This window comes from Pan troglodytes, chromosome 6 (assembly GCF_028858775.2).
Source record: "Pan troglodytes isolate AG18354 chromosome 6, NHGRI_mPanTro3-v2.0_pri, whole genome shotgun sequence".
NCBI lineage: Eukaryota > Metazoa > Chordata > Mammalia > Primates > Hominidae > Pan > Pan troglodytes.
This window is the reverse complement of record NC_072404.2, coordinates 63,528,050-63,553,975: the sequence shown is the minus strand read 5'-3', so window position 1 is coordinate 63,553,975 and position 25,926 is coordinate 63,528,050.

Genomic DNA, 25,926 nt, shown 5'->3' with positions numbered 1-25,926 from the left:
CCTAAGGGGAATTGTGACATCATGACTCAGCAATGATCACCCAGGTGCAGACTCTTGTCTCTGATCTGCCTAAGGGGGCATTGTGACATCATAATTCTGCACGGGTCACCCAGGTGACACACCCTTGTCTGTGATCTGCCTAAGGGGTCATTGTGACTTCATAACACGGCACGTGTCACCCACGTGACAGGCCCTTGACTGTGATCTGCCTAAGGGGGCATTGTGACATCATAACTGTGCACTGATGACCGTGGTGAGAGACGCTTGACTGTGATCTGCCTTAGGGGGCATTGTGACATCATAACTCCGCACTGGTCATCCAGGTGACAGACCCTTGTCTGTGATCTGCCAAAGGGGGCATTGTGACATCATAACCCTGCACTGGTCACCCAGGTGACAGACGCTTGTCTGTGATCTCCCTAGGGGGCATTGTGACATCATAACTCTTTAATGTTCACCATGGTGAGAGACCCTTCTCTGTGATCTGCCTAAGGGGGCACTGTGACATCATAACACTGCACTGGTCACCCAGGTGACAGACTCTTCTCTGTGATCTGCCTTAGGGGGCATTGTGACATCGTAATTGTGCACTGGTAACCCAGGTGACAGACCGTTTTCTGTGATCTGCCTAAGGGGGCATTGTGACATCACAACTCTGCACTGGCCATTCAGGTGAAAGACCCTCCTATGTGATCTGCCTAAGGGGGCATTGGGACATCATAACTCTGCACTGGTCCCCAGGTGACAGACCCTTCTCTACGATCTGCCTAAGGGGGCATTGTGACATCATTACTCTGCACAGGTCACCCAGGTGACAGACCCTTGTCTGTGATCTGCCTAAGGAAGCAGTGTGACTTCATTACTCTGCACAGGTCACCGAGGTGACAGGCCCTTGACTGTGATCTGCCTAAGGGGCCATTGTGACATCATAACCCTGCACTGGTCACCCATATGACAGGCCCTTGTATGTGATCTGCCTAAGGGGGCATTGTGACATCGTAACTCTGCACTGGTAAACGTATTGACAGACGCTTGTCTGTGATCTGTCTAAGGGGGCTTTGTGACATCATAACTGTGCACTGGACACCCAGGTGACTGACCGTGGTCTGTGATCTGCCAAAGGGGGCAATGTGACATCATAACCCTGCACTGGTCACCCAAGTGACAGACGCTTGTCTGCGATCTCCATAGGGGGCATTGTGACATCATAACTCTGCAATGTTCACCATGGTGGGAGACCCTTCTCTGTGATCTGCCTGAGGAGGCAATGTGACATTATAACTGTGCACTGGTAACCCAGGTGACAGACCCTTGTCTGTGGTCTGCCTAAGGGGGCATTGTGACATCATAACTCTGCACTCTTCACAAAAGAGACAGACCCTTGTCTGTGATCTGCCTAAGGGGGTATTGTGACATCATCACTCTGCACAGGTCACCGTGGTGACAGACCCTTGTCTGTGATCAGCCTAAGGGGTCATTGTGACATCATAACTGCGCACTGCTAACCCGGGTGACAGACCCTTGTCTGTGATCTGCCTAAGGGGGCATTGTGCCATTATAACTGTGCACTGGTCACCCGGTGACAGACCCTTGTCTGTGATCTGCCTAATTGGCATTGTGACATCATAACTCTGCACTGATCACCCAGGTGAGACCCTTGTCTCTGATCAGCCCAATGGGGCATTGTGACTTCATAGCTGTGCACTGGTCACCCAGGTGAGAGACCCTTGTCCGTGATCTGCCTAAGTGAGCATTGTGACATGATAACTCAGCACTGGTCACCCAGGTGACAGACCCTTGTATGTGATCTGCCTAAGGGGGCATTGTGACATCATAACTCTGCACTGGTCACCGAGGTGACAGACCACTGTCAGTGATCTGCCTAGTGGGGCATTGTGACATCATAACTCGGCACGGGTCAAACAGGTGCCAGACCCTTGACTGTGATATGCCTATGGGGGCATTGTGACTTCAAACTCTGCACAGGTCACCCAGGTGTGAGGCCCTTGACTGTGATCTCCCTAAGGGGGCATTGTGACATCATACCTCCACACTGATCACCATGGTGACAGACCCTTGTCTGTGATCTGCCTAAGGGGGCATTGTGACATCATAACTCTGCACTGATCACCCTGATGACAGACACTTGTCAGTGATCTACCAAAGGGGGCATGGTGACATCGTAACTGTGCACTGCTCACCCAGGTGACAGACCCTTGTCTGTCATCTGCTTAAGGGGGAATTGTGACATCATTAATCTGCAATGGTCACCCAGGTGACAGACCCTTGTCTGTGATCTGCCTAAGGGGGCATTTTGACATCTTAACTCAGTACTGGACAACCAGGTGACAGTCCCTTGTCTGTGATCTGCCTGTGGTGGCACATGGACTTCATAACTCTGCACTGGTCACCGTATTGAGAGACCCTTGTCTGTGAACTGCCTAAGGAGTCATTGTGACATCATAACTCTGCACTGGTCACCCAGGTGACAGACCCTTGTCTGTGATCTGCCTAAGGGGTCATTGTGACATAAAAACTCTGCAGTGGTCACCCAGGTGACCGAACCCTGTATGTGTTCTGCCTAATGGGGCATTGTGACATCATAACTTTTCATTGGTCACCCAGGTGACAGACCCTTGTCTGTGATATCCCTAAGCCTGCATTGTGACATCATAACTCTGCATTGGTCACCCAGGTAACAGACTCCTGTCTGTTATATGCATAAGGGTGCATTGTGACATCATAAATCTGCACTGGTCACTGTGGTCACAAACCCTTGCCTGTGGTCTGTCTAATGGGGCACTGTGACCTCACAACTGTGCACTGATCACTCAGGTGACGGACCCTTCTCTGTGATATGCCTAAGGGGGCATTGTGACGTCATAAATCTTCACTTGTCACCCAGGTAAAAGAACCTTGTCTGTGATCTGCCTAAGGGTGCATTGTGACATCATAACTCTGCACCGGTCTCCCCGGTGACAGGCCCTTGTCTGTGATCTGCCTAAGGGAGCTTTGTAATATCATAAATCAGCACTGGTCACCCAGGTGAAAGACCCTTGTCTGTGATCTGCCTAAGGGTGCATTGTGACATCATAACACTGCATGGGTCACCCAGGTGAGAGACCCTTGTCTCTGATCTGCCTAAAGGGGCATTGTGACATCATAACCCTGAACTGGTCACCCAGGTGCCAGACCCTATTCTGTGATCTGCCTAAGTCTGCATTCTGACATCATAACTCTGCACTGGTCACCCAGGAGTAGACCCTTGTCTGTGATCTGCCTGAGGGTTCATTGTGACATCATAAACCTGCACTGGTCACCCAGGTGACAGACCCATGTCTGTGATCTGCCTAATGGGGCATAGTCACATCATAACTCAGCACTGGTCACCCAGGTGACAGACCCTTGTCTGTGATCTGTCTAAAGGGGCATTTTGACATCATAACTCTGCACTTGTCACCCTGGTGCCAGTCCCGTGTCGGTTATCTGCCCAATGGGGCATTGTGACATCATAACTCTGCACGGGTTACCCCGGTGAGAGACCCATGTCTGTGATGTGCCTAAAGGGGCATTGGGACATCATAACCCTGCACTGGTCACCCAGGTGTCACACCCTTGTCTCTGATATGCCTAAGCCTCCATTGTGACATCATAAGTCTGCACTGGTCACCCAGGTGACAGACCCCTGTCTGTGATCCCCCTAAGGGTGCATTGTGACATCATAAATCTGCACTGTTCACCGTAGTGACAAACCCTTGTCTGTGATCTGTCTAAGGCAGCATTGTGATCTCACAACTGTTCACTGTTCACACAGGTGACGGACACTTGTCTGTGATCTGCCTAAGGAGGCATTGTGAAATCATAATTGCGCACTGGTCACCCAGGTGACAGACTCTTTCCTGTGATCTGCCTAAGGGTGCATTGTGACATTCTAACCCTGCACTAGTCACCCACGTGACAGACCCTTGTCTGTGATCTGCCTAAGGGGGCATTGTGACATCATTACGGCACACTGGTCACCCCGGTGACAGACCCTTGTCTGTGATCTGCCTCATGGTGCATTGTGACATCATAACTCTTCACGGGTCACCCAGGAGAGAAAACCTTCTCTGTGATCTGCCTAAAGTGGCATTGTGACATCATAACCCTGCACTGGTCAAAGAGGTGTCAGACACTTGTCTGTAATCTGCCTAACTCTGCATTGTGACATCATAATTCTGCCCTGGTGACTCAGGTGACAGAACCTTCTCTGTGATCTGCCAAAGGGGGCATTGTGACATCATAACTCTGAACTGGGCAACGTGGTGACAGACCCTTTTATTTGATCTCTCTAAGGGGGCATTGTGACATCAAACTGTGCACTGGCCACCCAGGTGACAGACCCTTGTCTGTGATCTGCCTAAGGGGGCATTGTGACATCATAACCCTGCACTGGTTACCAAGGTGACAGACCGTTGACTTTGATCTGCCTAAGGGGGCACATTGACATCATAATTCTTCACTGGTCACCGTGGTGACAGACGCTTGTTTATGATCTGCCTGAGGGGCATTCTGACATCATAAATGTGCACTGGTCACCCAGATGACAGACCCTTGTCTGTGGTCTGCCTAAGGGGGCATTGTGACATCATAACCCTGCACTGGTCTCCCAGGTGAAATAGCCTTGTCGGTGATCCGCCTAAGGGGCATTGTGACATCATAACTCTGCATGGTTCACCCTGGTGACAGACCCCTGTCAATGATCTGCCGAAGGGGGCATTGTGACATCATAACTCTGCACTGGTCACCCCGGTGACAGATCCTTGTCTGTGATCTGCCTAAAGTTTCATTGTGACATCATAACTCTGCACTGGTCACCCAGGTGACAGAGTCCTGCCTGTGATCTGCCTAATGGAGCATTGTGACATCATAACGCTTCACTGGTCATCCAGGTGACAGGACCTTGTCTGTGATCTTTCTAAAGGGTCATTGTGACATCATAACTCTGCACTGCTCACCCTTGTGACAGTCCCTTGTTCGTTTTCTACCTAATGGGGCATTGGGACATCATAACTCTGCACGGGTCACCAAGGTGAGAGACCATTGTCTGTGATCTGCCTAAGGGGGCATTGTGACATCATAACTCTGCACTGGTCACCCAGGTGACCGACCCTTTTCTCTGATCTGCCTAAGGGGGCATTGTGACATCATAACACTGCAATGCTCACCCAGGTGACGGACCCTTCTCTGTGATCTCCCTAAGGGGGCATTGTGACATCATGACTCTGCACGGGTCACTCTGGTGACAGACCCTTGCCCGTGATTTGCCTAAGGGGGCATTGTGTCATCATAATTCTGCACTGGTCACCCAGTTGACAGACCCTTGTCTCTGATCTGCCTAAGGGGGCATTGTGACATGATAACTCTGCGCTGGTCACCCAGGTTTGAGACCCTTGTCTGAGATCTGCCTAAGGGTGCATTGTGACATCATAACTCTGCACTGGTCACCCAGGTGACAGACCCTTGTCTGTAATCTGCCTAAGGGGGCATTCTGACATCATAAGTCTTCCCTGGACACCCAGGTGACAGAACCTTGTTTTGATCTGCCTAAGGGGGCATTGTGACATGATAACTCCTCACTGGTGACTCAGGTGACAGGCCCTTTACTGTGATCTGCCTAAGGGGCCATTGCGATATCATAACTCTGCCCTTGTCACCCAGGTGACAGACCCTTGACTGTGATCTGCCTAAGGGGGCCTCGCGACATCATAACCCTGCACTGGTCGCCCTGGTGTCAGACGCTTGTCCGTAATCTGCCTACGGGGGCTTTGTCACATCATAACTCTGCACTGGTCACCCAGGTGACAGACCCTTGTCTCTGATATGCCTAAGGGAGCATTGTGACGTCATAACCCTGCACTGCTCACCCAGTTGACAGACCCTTCACTGTGATCTGCCTAAGGGGGCATTGTGACATCATAACCCTGCGTTGGTCAATGTGGTGAGAGACCCTTGTCTGTGATCTGCCAAAGGGGGCATTGTGACATCACAACTGTGCACTGGTCACCCAGGTGACGGACCCCTGTCTGTCATCTGCCTAAGCGGGCATTGTGACATCATAACTCTGCACTGGTTACCCTGCTGACAGACCCTTGTCTGTGTTCTGCCTAAGGGGGCATTGTGATATCATAACTCTGCACTGGTCACCCAGGTGACAGACCCCTGTCTCTGATCTGCATAAGGGGGCATTGTGACATCATACCTTGCAATGGTCACCCAGGTGACAGACCTTTCTCTGTGATCTGCCTAAGGGGGCATTGTGACATCATAACTCTGCAGAGGTCACCCAGGTGACAAAACCTTGTCTATGATCTGCCTAAGGGGGCATTGTGACATCATAATTCTGCACTGGTCACCATGGGTACGGACCCTTGTATGTGATATTCCTAAGGGTGCATTGTGTCATCATAACTCTGCATTGGTCACCTTGGTGACAGACCCTTGCCCGTGATCTGCCTAGGGGGGCATGGTGACATCGTAACTCTGCACTGGTTAGCCAGGTGACAGACCCTTTTCTGTGATCTGCCTAAGATGGAATTGTGACATCATAAATCTGCACTGGTCACCCAGGTGACAGACACCTGTCTGTGATCTGCCTAAGTGGGCATTGTGACATCCTAACTCTGCACTGTTCACCCAGGTGACAGACCCTTGTCTGTGATCTGCCTAAGGGGGAATTGTGACATCATAACTCAGCACTGTTCACCCAGGTGACAGACCCTTGTCTGTGATCTGCCTAAGGGGGAATTCTGACATCATAACTCTGCACTGGTCACCCAGGTGACAGACCCTTGTTTGTGATCTGCCTAAGGGGTCATTGTGACATCATAACACTACACTGATCACCGTGGTGACAGACCCTTGTCTGTTGTCTGCCTAAGGGGCCATTGTGACATCATAACTGTACACTGGTCACCCAGGTGACAGACCCGTGTCTGTGATCAGCCTAAGTGGACATTGTGACATCATAACTCTGCACATGTCACCCAGTTGACAGGCCCTTGTCTGTGATCTGCCTAAGGGGAAATTGTGACATCATAACACTGCACTGGTCACCCAGGTGACAGACCCCTGACTGTGATCTTCCTAAGTGGGCATTGTGACATCATAACTCTGCACTGGTCACCCAGGGTACAGACCCTTGTCTTGATCTGCCTAAGGGGGCATTGTGATTTTATAACTCTGCACTGGTCACCCAGGTGACAGACCATTCTCTGTGATCTACCGAAGGGGGCATTGTGATATCTTAACTCTGCACTGGTTACCCTGGTGACAAACCCTTTTCCGTGATCTGCCTAAGGGGGCATCGTGACATCTTAATTCTGCACTGGTAACCCAGGTGACAGACCGTTGTCTGTGATCTGCCTAAGGGTGCATTGTGATATCGTAACCCTGCACGGGTCACCCAGGTGACAGACCCTTGTCTGTGATCTGCCTCAGGGGGCATTGTGACATCCTAACTCTGCACTGGTTACCCTGTTGACAGACCCTTGTCCGTGATCTGCCGAAGAGGGCATTGTGACATCATAACTCCGCACTGGTGACCCGGGTGACAGACCCGTGTCTCAGATCTGCCTAAGGAGGCATTGTGACATCACGACCGTGCACTGGTCACCCAGGTGACAGAAACTTGTCTGTGATCTGCCTAAGGGGGCTTTGTGACATCATAACTCTGCACTGAAAACTGTGGTGACAAACGGTTGTCTGTGATCTGCCTGAAGGGACTTTGAGACATCATAAACCTGCACAGGTTACACAGGTAACAGACCATTTTCTGTGATCTGCCTAAGGGGGCATTGTGACATCATAACTCTGCACTGGTCACCCAGGTGACAGACGCTTGTCTGTGATCTGCCTAAGGGGGCACTGTGACATCATAACTCTGCACTGGCCCCGAGTTGACAGATCCTTTTCTGAGATTTGCCTAAGGGGTCATTGTGACATCATAACTCTGCAATGGTCACCCAGATGAAAGACCCTTGTCTGTGATCTGCCTAAGGGGGTATTGTGACATCATAATTTTGCAAGGGACACCCAGGTGAGAGAACCTTGTCTGTGATCTGCCTAAGGGGGCATTGTTTCATCATAACTCTTCACGGGTCACCAAGGTGCCAGACCCCTGTCTGTAATCTGCCTAAGGGGGCACTGTGTCTTCATAACTCTGCACAGCTCACCCAGGTGACAGGCCCATGACTGTGATCTGCCTAAGGGGCATTGTGACATCATAACTCTCCAGTGGTCACCGTGGTGAGAGACCATTGCCTGCGATTTGCCTAGGGGGTCATTGAGACATCATAACTGTGCCCCGGTCATCCAGGTGACAGACCCTTGTTTGTGATCTGCCTATGGGGGAATTGTGACATCATAACTCTGCACTGGTCACCAGGTGAAAGAACCTTGTATGTCATCTGCCAAAGGGGGCATTGTGACAACAAAACCCTGCACTGGTTAACGTGGTGTCTGATCCTTGTCTGTGATCTGCCTAAGGGGGCATTTTAACATCATAACTCTGCACTGGTCACCCTGGTGAAAGACCCTTGTCCGTGATCTGCCTAAGGGGGCATTGTGACAACATAACCATGCCCTGGTCACCCTAGTGACAGACCCCTGTCTCTGATCTGCCTAAGGGGGCATTGTGACACCATAACCCTGCACTGGTCACCGTGGAGACAGACGCTTGTCTGTGATCTGCCTAAGGGGTTAAAGTTATATCATTACTCTGCACTAGTCATCCAGGTGACAGAACCTTCTATGTGATCTGCCTTAGGTGGAATTTTGATATCACAACTCTGCACTCATCACCCAGGTGACAGTCCCTTGTCTGTGAACTGCTTAAGGGGGCATTGTGACATCCTAACTCTGCACTGGTTACCCTGGTGACAGACCCTTGTCCGTGATCTGCCCAAGGGGGGATTGTGACATCATAATTCTGCACTGGTGACCCAGGTGACAGACTCTTGTCTCTGATCTGCCTAAGGGGGCATTGTGACATCATGACCGTGCATTGGTAACTGAGGTGACAGACACTTGTCTGTGATATGCCTATGGGGCACTGTGACATCCTAAATCAGCACTGGTCACCCAGGGAACAGACCCTTGTCTGTGATCTGCCTAAGGGGGCATTGTGATATCATAACTCTGCACTGGTCACCCAGGTGAAAGACTCTTGTAGATGATCTGCCTAAGGGGACACTGTGACATCATAACTCTGCACTGGTCACTCAGGTGACAGACCATTGTCTCTAACCTCTCTAAGGGGGCATTTTGACATCATAACCCTGCACGGGTCACTCAGGTGACAGACTCTTGTCTGTGATCTACCTAAGGGGGCATTGTGACATCATAACTCTGCATGAGTCACCCAGGTGCCAGACCATTGTCTGTGATCTGCCTAAGGGGGCATTGTGACATCATAACTATGTACTGGTCACCCGGGTGACAAACGCTTGTCTGTGATCCGCCTAAGGGGCCATTGTGACATCATAACTCTGCACTGGTCACCGGGGTTACTGACCCTTGTCTGTGATCAGCCTAAGGAGGCATTGTGACATCATAACTGTGCACTGGTCACCCAGGTGACAGACCCTTGACTGTGATCTGCCTAGAGGGCATTGTGACATCATAACTCTGCACTGGTCACCCTAGAGACAGACACTTGTCCGTGATCTGCCTAAGGGGGCATTGTGATGTCATAACTCTTCACTGGTCACCAAGGTGACAGACACTTGTCTCTGATCGGCCTAAGGGGGCATTGAGACATCATAACCCAGCACTGGTCACCCAGGTGACGGATCCTTGTCTGTGATCTACCTAAGGGGGCATTGTGACACAATAACTCTTCACTAGTCACCGTGGTGAGAGACCCTTGTCTGTGATCTGCCTAAGGGGGCATTGTGACATCATAACTGTGCCCTAGTCACCCAGGTAACAGAACCTTGTCTGTGATCTGCCTAACGGGGAATTGTGACATCATAACTCTGAACTGTTCACCCAGGTGAAAGGCCCTTGTTTATGATCTGCCTAACGGGGCATTGTGACATCATAATTCTGCACTGGTCACCCAGGTGACAGACCGTTGTCTTTGATCTGCCTTAGTGGGCTTTGTGACATAATAACTGGGCACTGGTAACCCAGGTGACAGAACCTTGCCTGTGATCTTCCTAAGAGGACATTGTGACATCATAACTCTGCACTGGTCACCCAGGTGACAGACCATTTACTGTGATCTGCCTAAGGGGGCATTGTGATATCATAACTCTGCTATGGTCACCCAGGTGACAGACCCTTGTCTGTGATCTGCCTAAAGGTCATTGTGACATCATAATTGTTCACTGGTGACCCAGGTGACTGACCCTTGTCTTTGATCTGCCTAACTGGGCATTGTGACATCATAACTCTGCATGAGTCACCCAGGTGCCAGACCATTGTCTGTGATCTTCCTAAGGGGGCATTGTGACATCATAACTATGTACTGGTCACCCGGGTGACAGACGCTTGTCTGTGATCCGCCTAAGGGGGCATTGTGACATCATAACTCTGCACTGGTCACCGGGGTGACTGACCCTTGTCTGTGATCAGCCTAAGGAGGCATTGTGACATCATAACTGTGCACTGGTCACCCAGGTGACAGACCCTTGACTGTGATCTGCCTAGAGGGCATTGTGACATCATAACTCTGCACTGGTCACCAACGTGAAAGGCCGTTGAATATGATCTGCCTAAGGGGGTATTGTGACAGGATAACTCTGCACTGCTCACCCAGGTAACAGACCCTTGGCTGTGATCTGCCTAAGTGTGCATTGTGACATCATAACTCTGCACTGGTCACCCTGGAGACAGACACTTGTCCGTGATCTGCCTAAAGGGGCATTGTGACGTCATAACTCTTCACTGGTCACCAAGGTGACAGACACTTGTCTCTGATCGGCCTAAGGGGGCATTGAGACATCATAACCCAGCACTGGTCACCCAGGTGACAGATCCTTGTCTGTGATCTACCTAAGGGGGCATTGTGACACAATAACTCTGCACTGGTCACCATGGTGAGAGACCCTTGTCTGTGATCTGCCTAAAGGGGCATTGTGACATCATAACTGTGCCCTGGTCACCCAGGTAACAGAACCTTGTCTGTGATCTGCTTAATGGGGAATTGTGACATCATAACTCTGAACTGTACACCCAGGTGAAAGGCCCTTGTTTATGATCTGCCTAACGGGGCATTGTGACATCATAATTCTGCACTGGTCACCCAGGTGACAGACCGTTGACTTTGATCTGCCTTAGTGGGCTTTGTGACATAATAACTCTGCACTGGTCACCCAGGTGACAGAACCTTGCCTGTGATCTGCCTAAGAGGACATTGTGGCATCATAACTCTGCACTGGTCACCCAGGTGACAGACCATTTACTGTGATCTGCCTAAGGGGGCATTGTGATATCATAACTCTGCTATGGTCACCCAGGTGACAGACCCTTGTCTGTGATTTGCCTGAAGGTCATTGTGACATCATAATTGTTCACTGGTGACCCAGGTGACTGACCCTTGTCTTTGATCTGCCTAACTGGGCATTCTGACATCATAACTCTGCACTGGTCACCCAGGTGAGAGACCCTTGTCTGTGATCTGCCTAAGGGGGTGTGGTGACATCATAACTGTGCACTGGTCACCCAGGTGACAGACCCTTGTCTGTGATCTGCCTAAGGGGCATTGTGACATCATAACTCTGCACTGGTCACCCAGGTGAAAGACCCGTGTCTGTGATCTGCCTAAGGGGGCATTGTGACATCATAACTCTTCACTGGTAACCCAGGTTACAGAAACTTCTCCGTGATCTGCGTAAGGGGGCGTTCTGACATCATAACTGTGCACTGCTCACCCAGGTGACAGACCCTTGTCTGTCATCTGCCAAAGGGGGCCTTGTGACATCATAACTCTGTGCTGGTCACCCAGGTGACAGACCCTTTTCTGTGATCTGCCTAAGGGGGCAATGTGACATCATAAATCGGCGCTGGTCACCCAGGTGACGGTCCCTTGTCTGTGATCTGCCTAAGGGGGCATTGTGACATCCTAATTCTGCACTGGTCACCCAGGTGACAAACACTTTTCCGTGATCAGCCAAAGGGGCATTGTGTCTTCATAACTGTGCACTTGTCACCCAGGTGACAGACCTATGACCCTGATTTGCCTAAGGGGACATTGTGATATCAAAACCCTCCACTGGTGACCCAGGTGACCGACCCTTGTCTGTGATCTGACTAAGTCTGCATTGTGACATCATAACTCTGCACTACTCACACAGGTAACAGACCCTCCTCTGTGATCTGCCTGAGGGGCACTGTGACATCATAACTCTACACTGCTCACCGTGCTGACAGACCCTTGTCTGTGATCTGCCTAAGGGGGCATTGTGACATCATAACTCTGCACTGATCACCCAGGTGACAGACCCTTCATTGTGATCTGACTAAGGGTGCATTGTGACATCATAACTCTGCAATGGTCACCCAGGTGACAGACCCTTGTCTGTGATCTGCCTAAAGGTCATTGTGACGTCCTGGTTCTTCACTGCTGAACCAGGTGACTGACCCTTGTCTTTGATCTGCCTAGGCGTCATTGTGACATCATAATTCTTCACTGGACACCCAGGTGACTGACTCTTGTCTTTGATCTACCTAAGTGGGCCTTGTGACATCATAACTCTGCACTGGTCACCCAGGTTACAAGAGCTTGTCTCTGATCTGCCTAAGGTGGCATTGTGATGTTATAGCTCTGTGCTTGTCACAGAGGTGACAGACTCTTGTCTGTTATATGCCTAAGGGCGCATTTTCACATAATAACTCTGCACTGGTCACGCAGGTGACACACCCTTGTCCGTGATCTGCCAAAGGGGGAATAGTGACTTCATAACTCTGCACTGGTCACCCAGGTGACAGATCCTTGTCTCTGATCTGGCTTAGTGGGCATTGTGACATCATAACTGTGCACTGGTCACCCAGGTGACAGACCCTTGTCTGTGATTGGTCTAAGGGCGCATTGTGACATCATAACTGTGCACTCGACACGCTGGTGACGGACCCTTGTCTGTGATCTGCATAAAGGGGCATTGTGACATCATAACTCTTCACTGGTCACCCATGTGACAGACCCTTGTCTGTGATCTGCCTAAGGGGGCATTGTGACATCATAACTCTGCACTGATCACCCAGGTGACAGACCCTTCACTGTGATCTGACTAAGGGTGCATTGTGACATCATAACTCTGCAATGGTCACCCAGGTGACAGACCCTTGCCTGTGATCTGCCTAAAGGTCATTGTGACGTCATGGTTCTTCACTGCTGAACCAGGTGACTGACCCTTGTCTTTGATCTGCCTAAGCGTCATTGTGACATCATAATTCTTCACTGGACACCCAGGTGACTGACTCTTGTCTTTGATCTACCTAAGTGGGCCTTGTGACATCATAACTCTGCACTGGTCACCCAGGTTACAAGAGCTTGTCTCTGATCTGCCTAAGGTGGCATTGTGATGTTATAGCTCTGTGCTTGTCACGGAGGTGACAGACTCTTGTCTGTTATATGCCTAAGGGCGCATTTTCACATAATAACTCTGCACTGGTCACGCAGGTGACACACCCTTGTCCGTGATCTGCCAAAGGGGGAATAGTGACTTCAAAACTCTGCACTGGTCACCCAGGTGACAGATCCTTGTCTCTGATCTGGCTTAGTGGGCATTGTGACATCATAACTGTGCACTGGTCACCGAGGTGACAGACCCTTGTCTGTGATCGGTCTAAGGGCGCATTGTGACATCATAACTGTGCACTCGACACGCTGGTGACGGACCCTTGTCTGTGATCTGCATAAAGGGGCATTGTGACATCATAACTCTTCACTGGTCACCCATGTGACAGACCCTTGTCTGTGATCTGCCTAAGGGAGCGTTGTGACATCATAACTCTGCACTTTTCACACAGGTGACAGACCCGTGTCTGTGATCAGCCTAAGGGGGCCTGGTGACATAATAACTCTGCATTGGTCACCCAAGTGGCAGACACTTGTCTGTGATCTGCCTAAGAGGACATTGCAACACCCTAATTCTGTGCTGGTCACCTAGGTGACCGATCCTTGTCTGTGATATGCCTAAGGGGGCATTGTGACCTCATAACTCTGCACTGGTCACCTGGATGACAATCCGTTGTCTGTGTTCTGCCTAAGGGGGCATTGTGACATCATAATTCTGCACTGATCACACAGGTGACCGGCCCTTGTCTGTGATCTGACTATGTCTACATTGTGAAATCATAACTCTGCACTGGTCACCCAGGTGACAGACCCTTGTCTGTGATCTTTCTAAGGGGGCATTGTGACATCATAATTCTGCACTGGTCACCCTGGTGACAGTCGTTTCTCCGTAATCTGCCTAAGGGGCAGTGTGACATCATAACTCGGCACGGGTCACCCAGGTGAGAGACCCTTGTCTGTGATCTGCCTAAAGGGGCTTTGTGACATCATAACCCTGCACTGGTCTCCGAAGTGAAAGACACTTGCTTGTGATGTGCCTAAGTCTGCAATGTGACATCATAACTCTCCACTAGTCACCCAGGTCACAGACCCTTGTCTGCGATCTGCCTAAGGGGTCATTGTGACATCATAACTCTGCATTGGCCACTTTGGTGACAGACCCTTGTCTGTGATCTACCTAAGGGAGCATTGTGACATCATAACTCTGCATTGGACACCCAGGTGACAGACCCTTTTCTGTGATCTGCTTAAGGGGACATTGTGACATCATAACTCTGTACTGGTCCCCCAGGTGAAAGACGCCTGTGTGTGATCTGCCTAAGGGGGCATTGTGACATCATAACTCTGCACTGGTTACCCAGGTGACAGACCCTTGTTTATGATCTGCCTAACGGGGCATTGTGACATCACAATTCTGCACTGGTCACCTAGGTGAGAGACTGTTGTCTTTGATCTGCCTTAGTGGGCTTTGTGACATCATAACTCTGCACTGGTCACCCAGGTGACAGAACCTTGCCTGTGATCTGCCTAAGGGGACATTGTGACATCATAACTCTGCACTGGTCACCCAGGTGACAGACCCTTGTCTGCGATCTGACTAAGTCTGCATTGTGACATCATAACTTTACACTGCTCACACAGGTGACAGACCCTTGTCAGTGATCTGCCTGAGGGGCACTGTGACATCATAACTCTACACTGCTCACCGTGGTGACAGACCCTTGTCTGTGATCTGCCTAAGGGGCCATTGTGACATCATAACTCTGTACTGGTCACCCAGGTGACAGACCCTTGTTTATGATCTGCCTAACGGGGCATTGTGACAACATAACTCTGCACTGGTCACCCAGGTGACAGACCCTTGTTTGTGATCTCTCTAAGGGAGCATTTTGACAAAATGACTCTGCACTGGTCACCCAGGTGACAGACCCTTGTCTGTGATCTGCTTAAGGGGGCATTGTGACATCATAACTCTACACTGGACAGCCAGGTGACAGAACTTTGTCTTTTATCTGCCTAACTGGGCATTGTGACATCATAACTCTGTACTGGTCTGCCAGGTGACAGACCCTTATGTGTGATCTCCCTAAGGGGGCATTGTGACATCATAACTCTGCACTGGTCACCCACGTTACAGTCCCTTGTCTGTGATCTGCCTAAGGGGGCATTGTGACATCATAACTCTGCACTTCTCGCCCAGGTGAAAGACCCTTGTCTGTGATCTGCTAAGGGGGAATTGTGACATCATAACTCTGCACAGGTCACCAAGGTGACAGACTCTTGTCTGTGATCTGCCTAAGAGGGCATTGTGACGTTATAACCCTGCACTGGTCACCGCAGTGACAGACCCTTGTCTGTGATCTGCCTAGGGGGCACGGTGACATCATAACTGTGCACTGGTCACCCAGGTAACCAACCCTTGTCTGTGATCTGCCTAAGGGGGCATTGTGACATCATAACACTGCACGGTTCACCCAGGTGACAGACCCTTGTCTGTGATCTGCCTAAGGGGGCATTATGACTTCACAACTCTGCACTGCTCACCCCGGTGACAGACCCTTGTCTGTGATCTGCCTAACGGGGCATTGTGACATCCTAACTCTGCACTGTTCACCCTGGTGACGGTCCCTTGTTTGGGATCTGTGTAAGGGGGCATCGTGACATCATAACTCAGCACTGGTCACACAGGTGACATACCCTTTTCTGTGAGCTGCCTAAGGGTCATTGTGACATCATAACACTGCACTGGCCACCCAGGTGACATACCCTTGTCTGGGATCTGCCTAAGGGGCATTGTGACATCATAACTCAGCATTGGACACCCAGGTGAGAGACCCTTGTCTTTGATCTGCCTAAGGGGACATTGTGTCATCATAACTCAACACTAGTCACCAAGGTGACAGACTCCCGTCTTTGATCGGCATAAGGGGGCATTGTGACATCATAACTCTGCACTAGTCACCCAGGTGACAGACCCTTGTCTGTGATCTGCCTAAGGAGGCATTGTGACATCATAACACTGCATTGCCCACCCAGGTGACAGACCCTTGTCTGTGACCTGCCTAAGGCGGCATTGTTACATCATAAATCTGCAATGGTCACCGTGGTGACAGACCCTTTTCTGTGATCTGCCTAAGGGGCCATTGTGACATCATAACACTGCAATGGTCAGCCAGTGGACAGACCCTTGTCTGTGATCTGTCTAAGGGGGCATTGTGACATCATAACTCTGCACTGGTCACCCAAGTGACAGACCCTTGTCTGTGATCTGCCTAAGGGGGCATTGTGACATCATAACTCTGCACTGATCACCCAGGTGACAGACCCTGGATTTGATCTGCCCAAGAGGAAATTGTGACATCATAACTCTGCACTGGACACCCAAGTGACAGATTCTTGTCTTTAATCTGGCTAAAGGCTCATTGTGACATGATAACTCTGCACTGGTAACCCAGGTGGCAGACTCTTGTCTGTGAACTGCCTAAGGGGCATTGTGACATCATAACTTTTCACTGGTCACCCAGGTGACAGACCCTTTTCTGTGGTCTGCCTATGGTGGCATTGTGACATCATAACTCCGCATGGGTCACCCAGGAGACAGTCCCTTGTCTGTGATCTGCCTATGGGGGCATTGAGACATCATAACTCTGCACTGGTCAAACAGGTAAAAGACCTTTGTCTTTGAACTTCCTAAGGGGGCATTGTGACATCATAACTCTGCACTGGTCACCAAGGAGACAGACCCTATCCTTTCATCTGCCTAAGGGGTTATTCTGACATCATAAATCTGCACTGGTCATCTTGGTGACAGACCCTTGTCTGTGATCTGTTTAAGGGGCCATTGTTACATCATAACTCTGCGATGGTCACCCCGGTGACAGACCCTTGTCAATCAACTTCTGAAGGTGGCATTGTGACATCATTACTCTGCACTGGGCACCCAGGTGACAGAGCCTTGTCTTTGATATGCCTAAGTAGGCATTGTGACATCACAACCCAGCACTGGACACCCAGGTGACAAACCCGTGTCTTTCTATTGCCTAAGTGAGCATTGTGACGTCATAATTCTGCACTGGTCACCAAGGTGACAGACCCTTGTCTTTGATATGCCTAAGGGGGCACACTGACATCATAACTCATCACTGGTCACCCAGGTGACAGACCCTTGTCTGTGATCTGCCTAAAGGGGCATTGTGACATCATAACACTGCACTGGATACCGAGGAGACAAATCCTTGCCTTTGATCTTCCTTAAGGGGCATTGTGACATCATACCTCTACACTGGTCACCCAGGTGACACACCCTTGTCTGTGATCTGGCTAAGAGGGCATTGTGACATCATAAATCTTCACTGGTAACCCAGGTGACCGACCCTTTTCTGTGATCTGCCTAATATGGCATTGTGACATAATAACTCTGCATGGGTAACCCAGGTGTCAGGCCGTTGTCTGTGATCTGCCTAATGGGGTATTGTGGCATCATACCACTGCACTGGTCAGCCAGGTGACAGACGGTTGTCTGTAATCTGACTAAGGGGGCATTTTGACATCATAACTCTGCACGGGTCACACAACTGACAGTCCCTTGTCTGTGATCTGCCTAAGGGGGCACTGTGACATCATAACTCTGCACTGGTCACCCAGGTAACAGACACTTGTCTGAGATCTGCCTAAGAGGACATTGCGACATCCTAATTCTGCAATGGTCACCCAGGTGACCGATCCTTGTCTGTGATATGCCTAAGGGTATATTGTGACCTCATAACTCTGCACTGGTCACCCGGGTGAGAGACCCTTGTCTGTGATCTGCCTACAGGGGCTTTGTGACATCATCACCCTGCACTGGTCTCTGAAGTGAAAGACACTTGCCTGTGATCTGCCTAAGTCTGCACTGTGACATCATAACTCTGCACTGGTCACCCAGTTCACAGACCCTTGTCTGCGATCTGCCTAAGGGGGCATTGTGACATCATAACTCTACACTGGAGAGCCAGGTGACAGAACATTGTCTTTGATCTGCCTAACTGGGCATTGTGACATCATAATTCTGTACTCGTCTGCCAGGTGACAGACCCTTATGTGTGATCTCCCTAAGGGGGCATTGTGACATCATAACTCTGCGCTGGTCACCCTGGTGACAGTCCCTTGTCTGTGATCTGCCTAAGGGGGCATTGTGACATCATAACTGTGCACTTGACACCCAGGTGATAGACCTTTGTCTGTGATCTGCCTAAGGTGGCCTTGTGACTTCATAACTCTGCACTTCTCGCCCAGGTGAAAGACCCTTGTCTGTGATCTGCTAAGGGAGAATTGTGACATCATAACTCTGCACAGGACACCAAGGTGACAGACTCTTGTCTGTGATCTGCCTAAGAGGGCATTGTGACATTATAACCCTGCACTGGTCACTGCGGTGACAGACCCTTGTCTGTGATCTGCCTAGGGGACACTGTGACATCATAACTGTGCACTGGTCTCCCAGGTGACCGACCCTTGTCTGTGATCTGCCTAAGGGGGCATTGTGACATCATAACTCTGCACTGGTCCCCCAGGTGAAAGACGTCAGTCTGTGATCTGCCTAAGGGGGCATTGTGACATCATAACACTGCACGGGTCACCCAGGTGACAGGTCCTTCACTGTCGTCTGCCTAAGGGCACATTGTGACATCATAACTCTGCACTGATCACCCTGGTGACGGTCCCTTGTCTGGGATCTGCGTAAGGGGGTAGTTTGACATCATAACTCTGCACTGGTCACCCAGGTGAGAGGCCCTTTTCTTTAATCTGCCTAAGGGCGCATTGTGATATCATAACTCTGCACTGGTCACCCTGGTGACAGACCATTGTCCGTGATCTGCCTAAGGGGGCATTGTGACATAATAACTCTGCAGTGGTCACTCAGGCAACAGACTCTTGTCTGTGATCTGCCTAAAGTGGCGTTGTGACATCATAAACCTGCACTGGTCACCCAGGTGACAGACCCTTCTTTGTGATCTGCCTAACGGGGCATTGTGACACCATAACTCTGCACTGGTCACCCAGGTGACAGACCCATGTCTGTGATCTGCCTAATGGGGCATTGTGACATCATAACTCTGCACGGGTCAAACAGGTGCCGGACCCTTGACTGTGATCTGCCTATGGGGGCATTGTGACTTCAAACTCTGCACAGGTCACCCAGGTGTGAGGCCCTTGACTGTGATCTCCCTAAGGGGGCATTGTGACATCATACCTCCACACTGATCACCATGGTGACAGACCCTTGTCTGTGATCGGCCTGAGGGGGAATTGTGACATCATAACTCTGCACTGATCACCGTGAAGGCAGACACTTGTCAGTGATCTGCCAAAAGGGGCATGGTGACATCATAACTGTGCACTGCTCCCCCAGGTGACAGACCCTTGTCTGTCATCTGCTTAAGGGGGAATTGTGACGTCATTAATCTGCACTGGTCACCCAGGTGAAAGACCCTTCTATGTGATGTGCCTAAGGGGGAATTGTGACATCATAACTGCACTGGTCACCCAGGTGACAGACCCTTGTCTGTGATCTGACTAAGGGGGCATTGTGACATCATTACTCACTACTGGACACCCAGGTGACAGTCCCTTGTCTGTGATCTGCCTGTGGTGGCACTTGGACTTCATAACTCTGCACTGGTCACCGTATTGAGAGACCCTTGTCTGTCATCTGCCTAAGGAGGCATTGTGACATCATAACTCTGCACTGGTCTCCCAGGTGACAGACCCTTGCCAGTGATCTCCCTAGGGGGAATTGTGACATCATAACTGTGAAATGTTAACCGTGGTGAGAGACCCTTCTCAGTGATCTGCCTAAGGGGGCAATGTGACATCATAACTGTGCACTGGTCACACAGGTGACAGACCTTTGTCTGTGATCTGCCTAAGGGGGCATTATGGCATCATAACTCTGCACTGGCCACCGTGATGACAGACCCTTGCCTGTGATCTGCCTAAGGTGGTATTGTGAAATCATAACTGTGCACCGGTAACCGAGGTGACAGCCCCTTGTCTGTGATCTGCCTATGGGAGCATTGTGACATCATAACTGTGCACTGGTCACCCAGGTGAAAGACCCTTGTATGTGATCTCCCTAAGGGGCATTGTGTCACCATACCTCTGCACTGGTCACCCACGTGGCAGAACCTTGTCTGTGATCTGCCTAAGGGGCCATTGTGAGATTATAATCCTGCACGGGTCACCCAGGTGCCAGACCCCTGTCTGTGACCTGCCTAAGGGGGCATTGTGAGTTCATAACCCTGCACGGGTCACCCAGGTGACAGGTCCTTCACTGTCGTCTGCCTAAGGGCACATTGTGACATCATAACTCTGCACTGATCACCGTGGTTACAGACCCTTGTCTGTGATCTGCCTAAGGGGGCATTGTGACATCGTAACTCTGCACTGGAGACTGTGGTGACAGACGCTTGTCTGTGATCTGCCTAAGGGGGCATTGTGACTTCATGACTCTGCACTGGTCACCCAGATGAAAGACCCTTGTCTGTGGTCTGCCTAACGGGGTATTGTGACTTCACAAGTCTGCACGGGTCACCCAGGTGACAGAACCTTGTCTGTGATCTGCCTAAGGGGGCATTGTGACATCATAACTCTGCACGGGTCACCCAGGTGCCAGACCCTTGTCTGTAATCTGCCAAAGGGGGCATTGTGACTTCATAACTCTTCACGGCTCACCCAGGTGACAGGCCCATGACTGTGATCTGCCTAAGGGGGCATTGTGACATCATAACTCTGCACTGGTCACCGTGGTGAGAGACCGTTTTCTGTGATTTGCCTAAGGGGCAATTGTGACATCATAACTGTACCCTGGTCACCTAGGTGACAGACCATTGTCTGTGATCTGCCTAAGGGGGCCTTGTGACCTCATAACTATGCACTGGATACCCTGGTGACGGACACTTGTCCATGATGTGCCTAAGTGGGCATTGTGACATCGTAACTCTGCACTGGTCACCTAGGTGAGAGACCCCTGCCTCTGATATGCTTAAGGGGGCATTGTGACATCATAACCCTGCACTGGTCACCCAGGTGACAGACCATTGTCTGTGATGTGCCTAAGGGGGCATTGTGACATCATAACTCTGCGCGGGTCACCCAGGTGACAGACCCTTGTCTGTGATCTGCCTAAGGTGGCATTGTGAAATCATAACTCTGCACTGGCAACCGTGGTGACAGACCCTTTTCTGTGATCTGCCTAAGGGGGCAAAGTGACGTCATAACTGTTCAATGGTCACCCAGGAGACAGACCCTTCTGTGTGAACTGCCTAAAGGGGCATTGTGACATCCTAACTCTGCACTTGACACCCAGGTGACAGACCCTTGTTTTTGATCTGCCTCAGGGTCATTGTGACATCATAACTCTGCACGGGTCACCCAGGTTACAGGCCCTTGTCTGTGATCTGCCTAAGTGGGCATTGTGACATCGTAACTCTACCCTGGTCATACAGGTGACAGACCATTGTATGTGATCTGCCTAACGGGGCATTGTGACATCATAATTCTTCACTGGTCACCCAGGTGACAGACCCTTGTCCGTGATCTGCCTAAGGGGCATTGTGACATCATAATTCTCCACTGGTCACCCTGGTTAGAGACCCTTGTTCGTGAACTGCCTAAGGGCGCATTGAGACATCATAAGTCGGCACTGGTCAGCCTGGTGACAGACCCTTGTCTCGGATCTGCCTAAGTGGTCAATGTGACATCATACCTCTGCACTGGTCACACAGGGTACAGACCCTTCTCTGTGATCTTCCTAAAGGGCATTGTGACATCACAACTCTGCACTGGTTACACAAGGGACAAACCCTTGTCTGTGATCTGCCTAAGGGGGCATTGTGACATCATAACTCTGCACTGGTCACCGTTTTGAAAGAACCTTGTCTGTGATCTGCCTAAGGGAGCATTGTGACATCATAACTGTGCACTTGTCACCCAGGTGACAGACTCTTGTATTTGATCTGCCTAAGGGGGCATTGTGACATCATAACTGTGCACTGCTCACCCAGGTGAAAGATCCTTGAATTTGATCCGCCTAAGCGAGCATTGTGACATCATAACTCTGCACTGGGCACCCAGGTGACAGACCCTTGTGTGTGATCTGCTTAAGAGGGCATTGTGACATCATAACACTGCACGTGTCACCCAGGTGGCAGACCCTTGTCTGTGATCTACCTAAGGGAGCACTGTGACTTCATATCTCTGCCCTGTTCACCCAGGTGACAGGACCTTGACTGTGATCTGCCTAAGGCGGCATTGTGACATCATAGCTCTGCACTGGTCACCGTGGTGAGAGACCCTAGTCTGTGATGTGCCTAAGGGGGCATTGTGATATCATAACCCTGCTCTGGCCACTCAGCTTGTGATTTGCCGAAGAGGGCATTTTGACATCACAACTCTGCACTGGTCACCCAGGTCACAGACCCTTGTCTCTGATCTGTCTAAGGGTGCATTGTGAAATCATAGCTCTGCACTGGTCACCCAGGTGAAAGACCCTTGTCTGAGATCTGCCTAACGGGGCATTGTGATATCATATCTCTGCACTGGTCACCCAGGTGACAGACCCTTGTCCGTGATATGCCTAAGAGGGAATTGTGACATCATAACTCTGCACTGGTCACCCTGGTGAAAGACCCTTGCCCGCGATCTGCCTAAGGGGGCAATGTGTTATCACAACCCTGCAGTGGTCACCCAGGAGACAGATAATTGTCTGTGATATGCCAAAATGGTAATTGTGACATCATAAGTCACAATCAGAGACCGTTGACTCTGATCTGCCGAAAGTGGCATTGCGACACCATAACTCTGCGCTGGTCACCCAGGTGAGAGGCCCTTGTCTGTAATCTGCCTAAGGGGATATTGTGACATCATAACTCAGTGCAGGTCACCCAGGTGACAGACCCTTGTCTGTGATCTCGCTAAGGGGGCATTGTGACATCATAATTCTTCCCTGCACACCCAGGTGACAGAAGCTTGTTTTTCATCTGCCTAAGGGGACATTGTGACATCATAATCCTGCACTGGTCACCCAGGTGACAAACCCTTCTTTGTGATCTGCCGAAGAGGTCATTGTGACATCATAACTCTGTACTGGTCACCCAGGTGACAGACCCTTTTCTCTGATATGCCTAAGGGAGCATTGTGACATCATAAGTCTGCACTTGTCACCCTGGTGACAGATCATTGCCCGTGATTTGCCTAAGGTGGATTTCTGAAATCATAATTCTGCACTGGTCACCCAGGAGACAGACCCTTTTCTCTGATCAGCCTAAGGTGACATTGTGACATCATGACCTTGCACTGGTCACCCAGGTGACAGACCTTTCCCTGTGATCTGCATAAGGGGGCAATGTGACATCATAACTCTGCACCGGTCACCCACGTGACAGACCCTTGTCTATGATCTGCCTAAGGGTGCATTGTGACATCATAATCCTGCACTGGTCACCGTGGGTACAGACCCTTGTCTGTGATTTTCCTAAGGGGTCATTGTGACATCATAAATGTACACTGGTCACACAGGTGACAGACCCTTTTCTGTGATCTCCCTAAGGGGGCATTGTGACTTCATAACACTCCACGTGTCACTGTGGTGACAGACACTTGCCTGTGATCCCCCTAAGGGGGCATTGTAACATCATTACTGTGCACTGGTCACCCAGGGGACAGATCCTTGTCTGTGATCTACCAAAGGGGGCATTGGGACATTATAACTCTGCACGGGTCACGCAGGTGACAGACCCCTGTCTGTGATCTGCCTAAGTGGGCATTGTGACTTCATAACTCTGCACGGGTCACCCAGGTGAAAGGCCCTTGACTGTGATCTGCTAAGCGGCATTGTGACATCATAACACTACACTGGTCACCGTGGTGAGAGACCCTTGTCTGTGATCTGCCTAAGGGGGCATTGTGACATCATAACTCTGCACTGGTCACCCAGGTGAAAGACCCCTGTATGTGATCAGCCTAATGGGGCATAGTGACAACATAACCCTGCACTGGTCACCCAGGTGACAGACCCTTGTCCGTGTTCGGCCTAAGGGGGCATTGTGACATCGTAACTCTGCACTGGTCACTATACTTACAGACATTTGTCCATGATCTGCCTAAGGGGGCATTGTGGCATCATAACTCTGCACTGGTCACCCAGGTGACAGACCTTTGTCTGTGATCTGCCTAAGGGGGCATTGTGACATCATAACTCTGCACGGGTCAACCAGGTGACACGCCCTTGACTGTGATCAGCCTAAGGGGGCATTGTGACATCATAACTCTGCACTGGTCACCCAGGTGACAGACCGTTGTCTGTGATTTGCCTATGGGGGCATTGTGACATCATAACTCTGTACTGGACACTCAGGTGAAATTCCCATGTATGTGATCTTCCTAAGGGGGCATTGTGACAGCATAACTCTGCAGAAGCCACCAAGGTGACAGAACCTTGTCTGTGATCTGCCTATGGGGGCATTGTGACTTCAAAACATTCTACGGGTCACAGTGGTGACAGACACTTGTCTGTGATCCCACTAAGGGGGCATTGTGGCATCATAACTGTGCACTCGTCACCCAGGTGACAGACCCTTGTCTGTGGTCTGCCATAGTGGGCATTGTGACATCATAAATCTGCACGGGTCACCCAGGTGACAGAACCCTGTCTGTGATCTGCCGAAGTGGGCATTGTGACTTCATAACTCTGCACGGGTCAACCAGTTGAAAGGCCATTGACTGTGATCTGCCTAAGGGGCATTGTGACATCATAACTCTGCTGTGGTCACCGTGGTGATAGTCCCTTGTCTGTGACCAACCTAAGGCGCATTGTGACATCATAATTCTGCACTGGTCACCCAGGTGAAAGACACTTGTATGTGATCTGGCTAATGGGGCTTTGTGACATCATAACTCGGCAGTGGTCACCCAGGTGACAGATCCTTGTGCGTGATCGGCCTAAGGGGGCATTGTGACATCATAACTCTGCACCGGTCACTATAGTTACAGACCCTTGTCCGTGATCTGCCTAAGGGGACATTGTGATATCATAACTCTGCAGTGGTCACCCATGTGACAGAACCTTGTCTGTGATCTGCCTAAGGGGGCATTGTGACTTCATAACACTCCACGGGTCACCGTGGTGACAGACACTTGTCTGTGATCCCCCTAAGGGGGCATTGTGACATCATCACTGTGCACTGGTCACTATAGTTACAGACCCTTGTTCGTGATCTGCCTAAGGGGGATTGTGACATCATAACTCTGCACTGGTCACCCAGGAAACAGACCCTTGTCTGTGATCTGCCTAAGGGGGCATTGTGACATCAGAACTCTGCACTGGT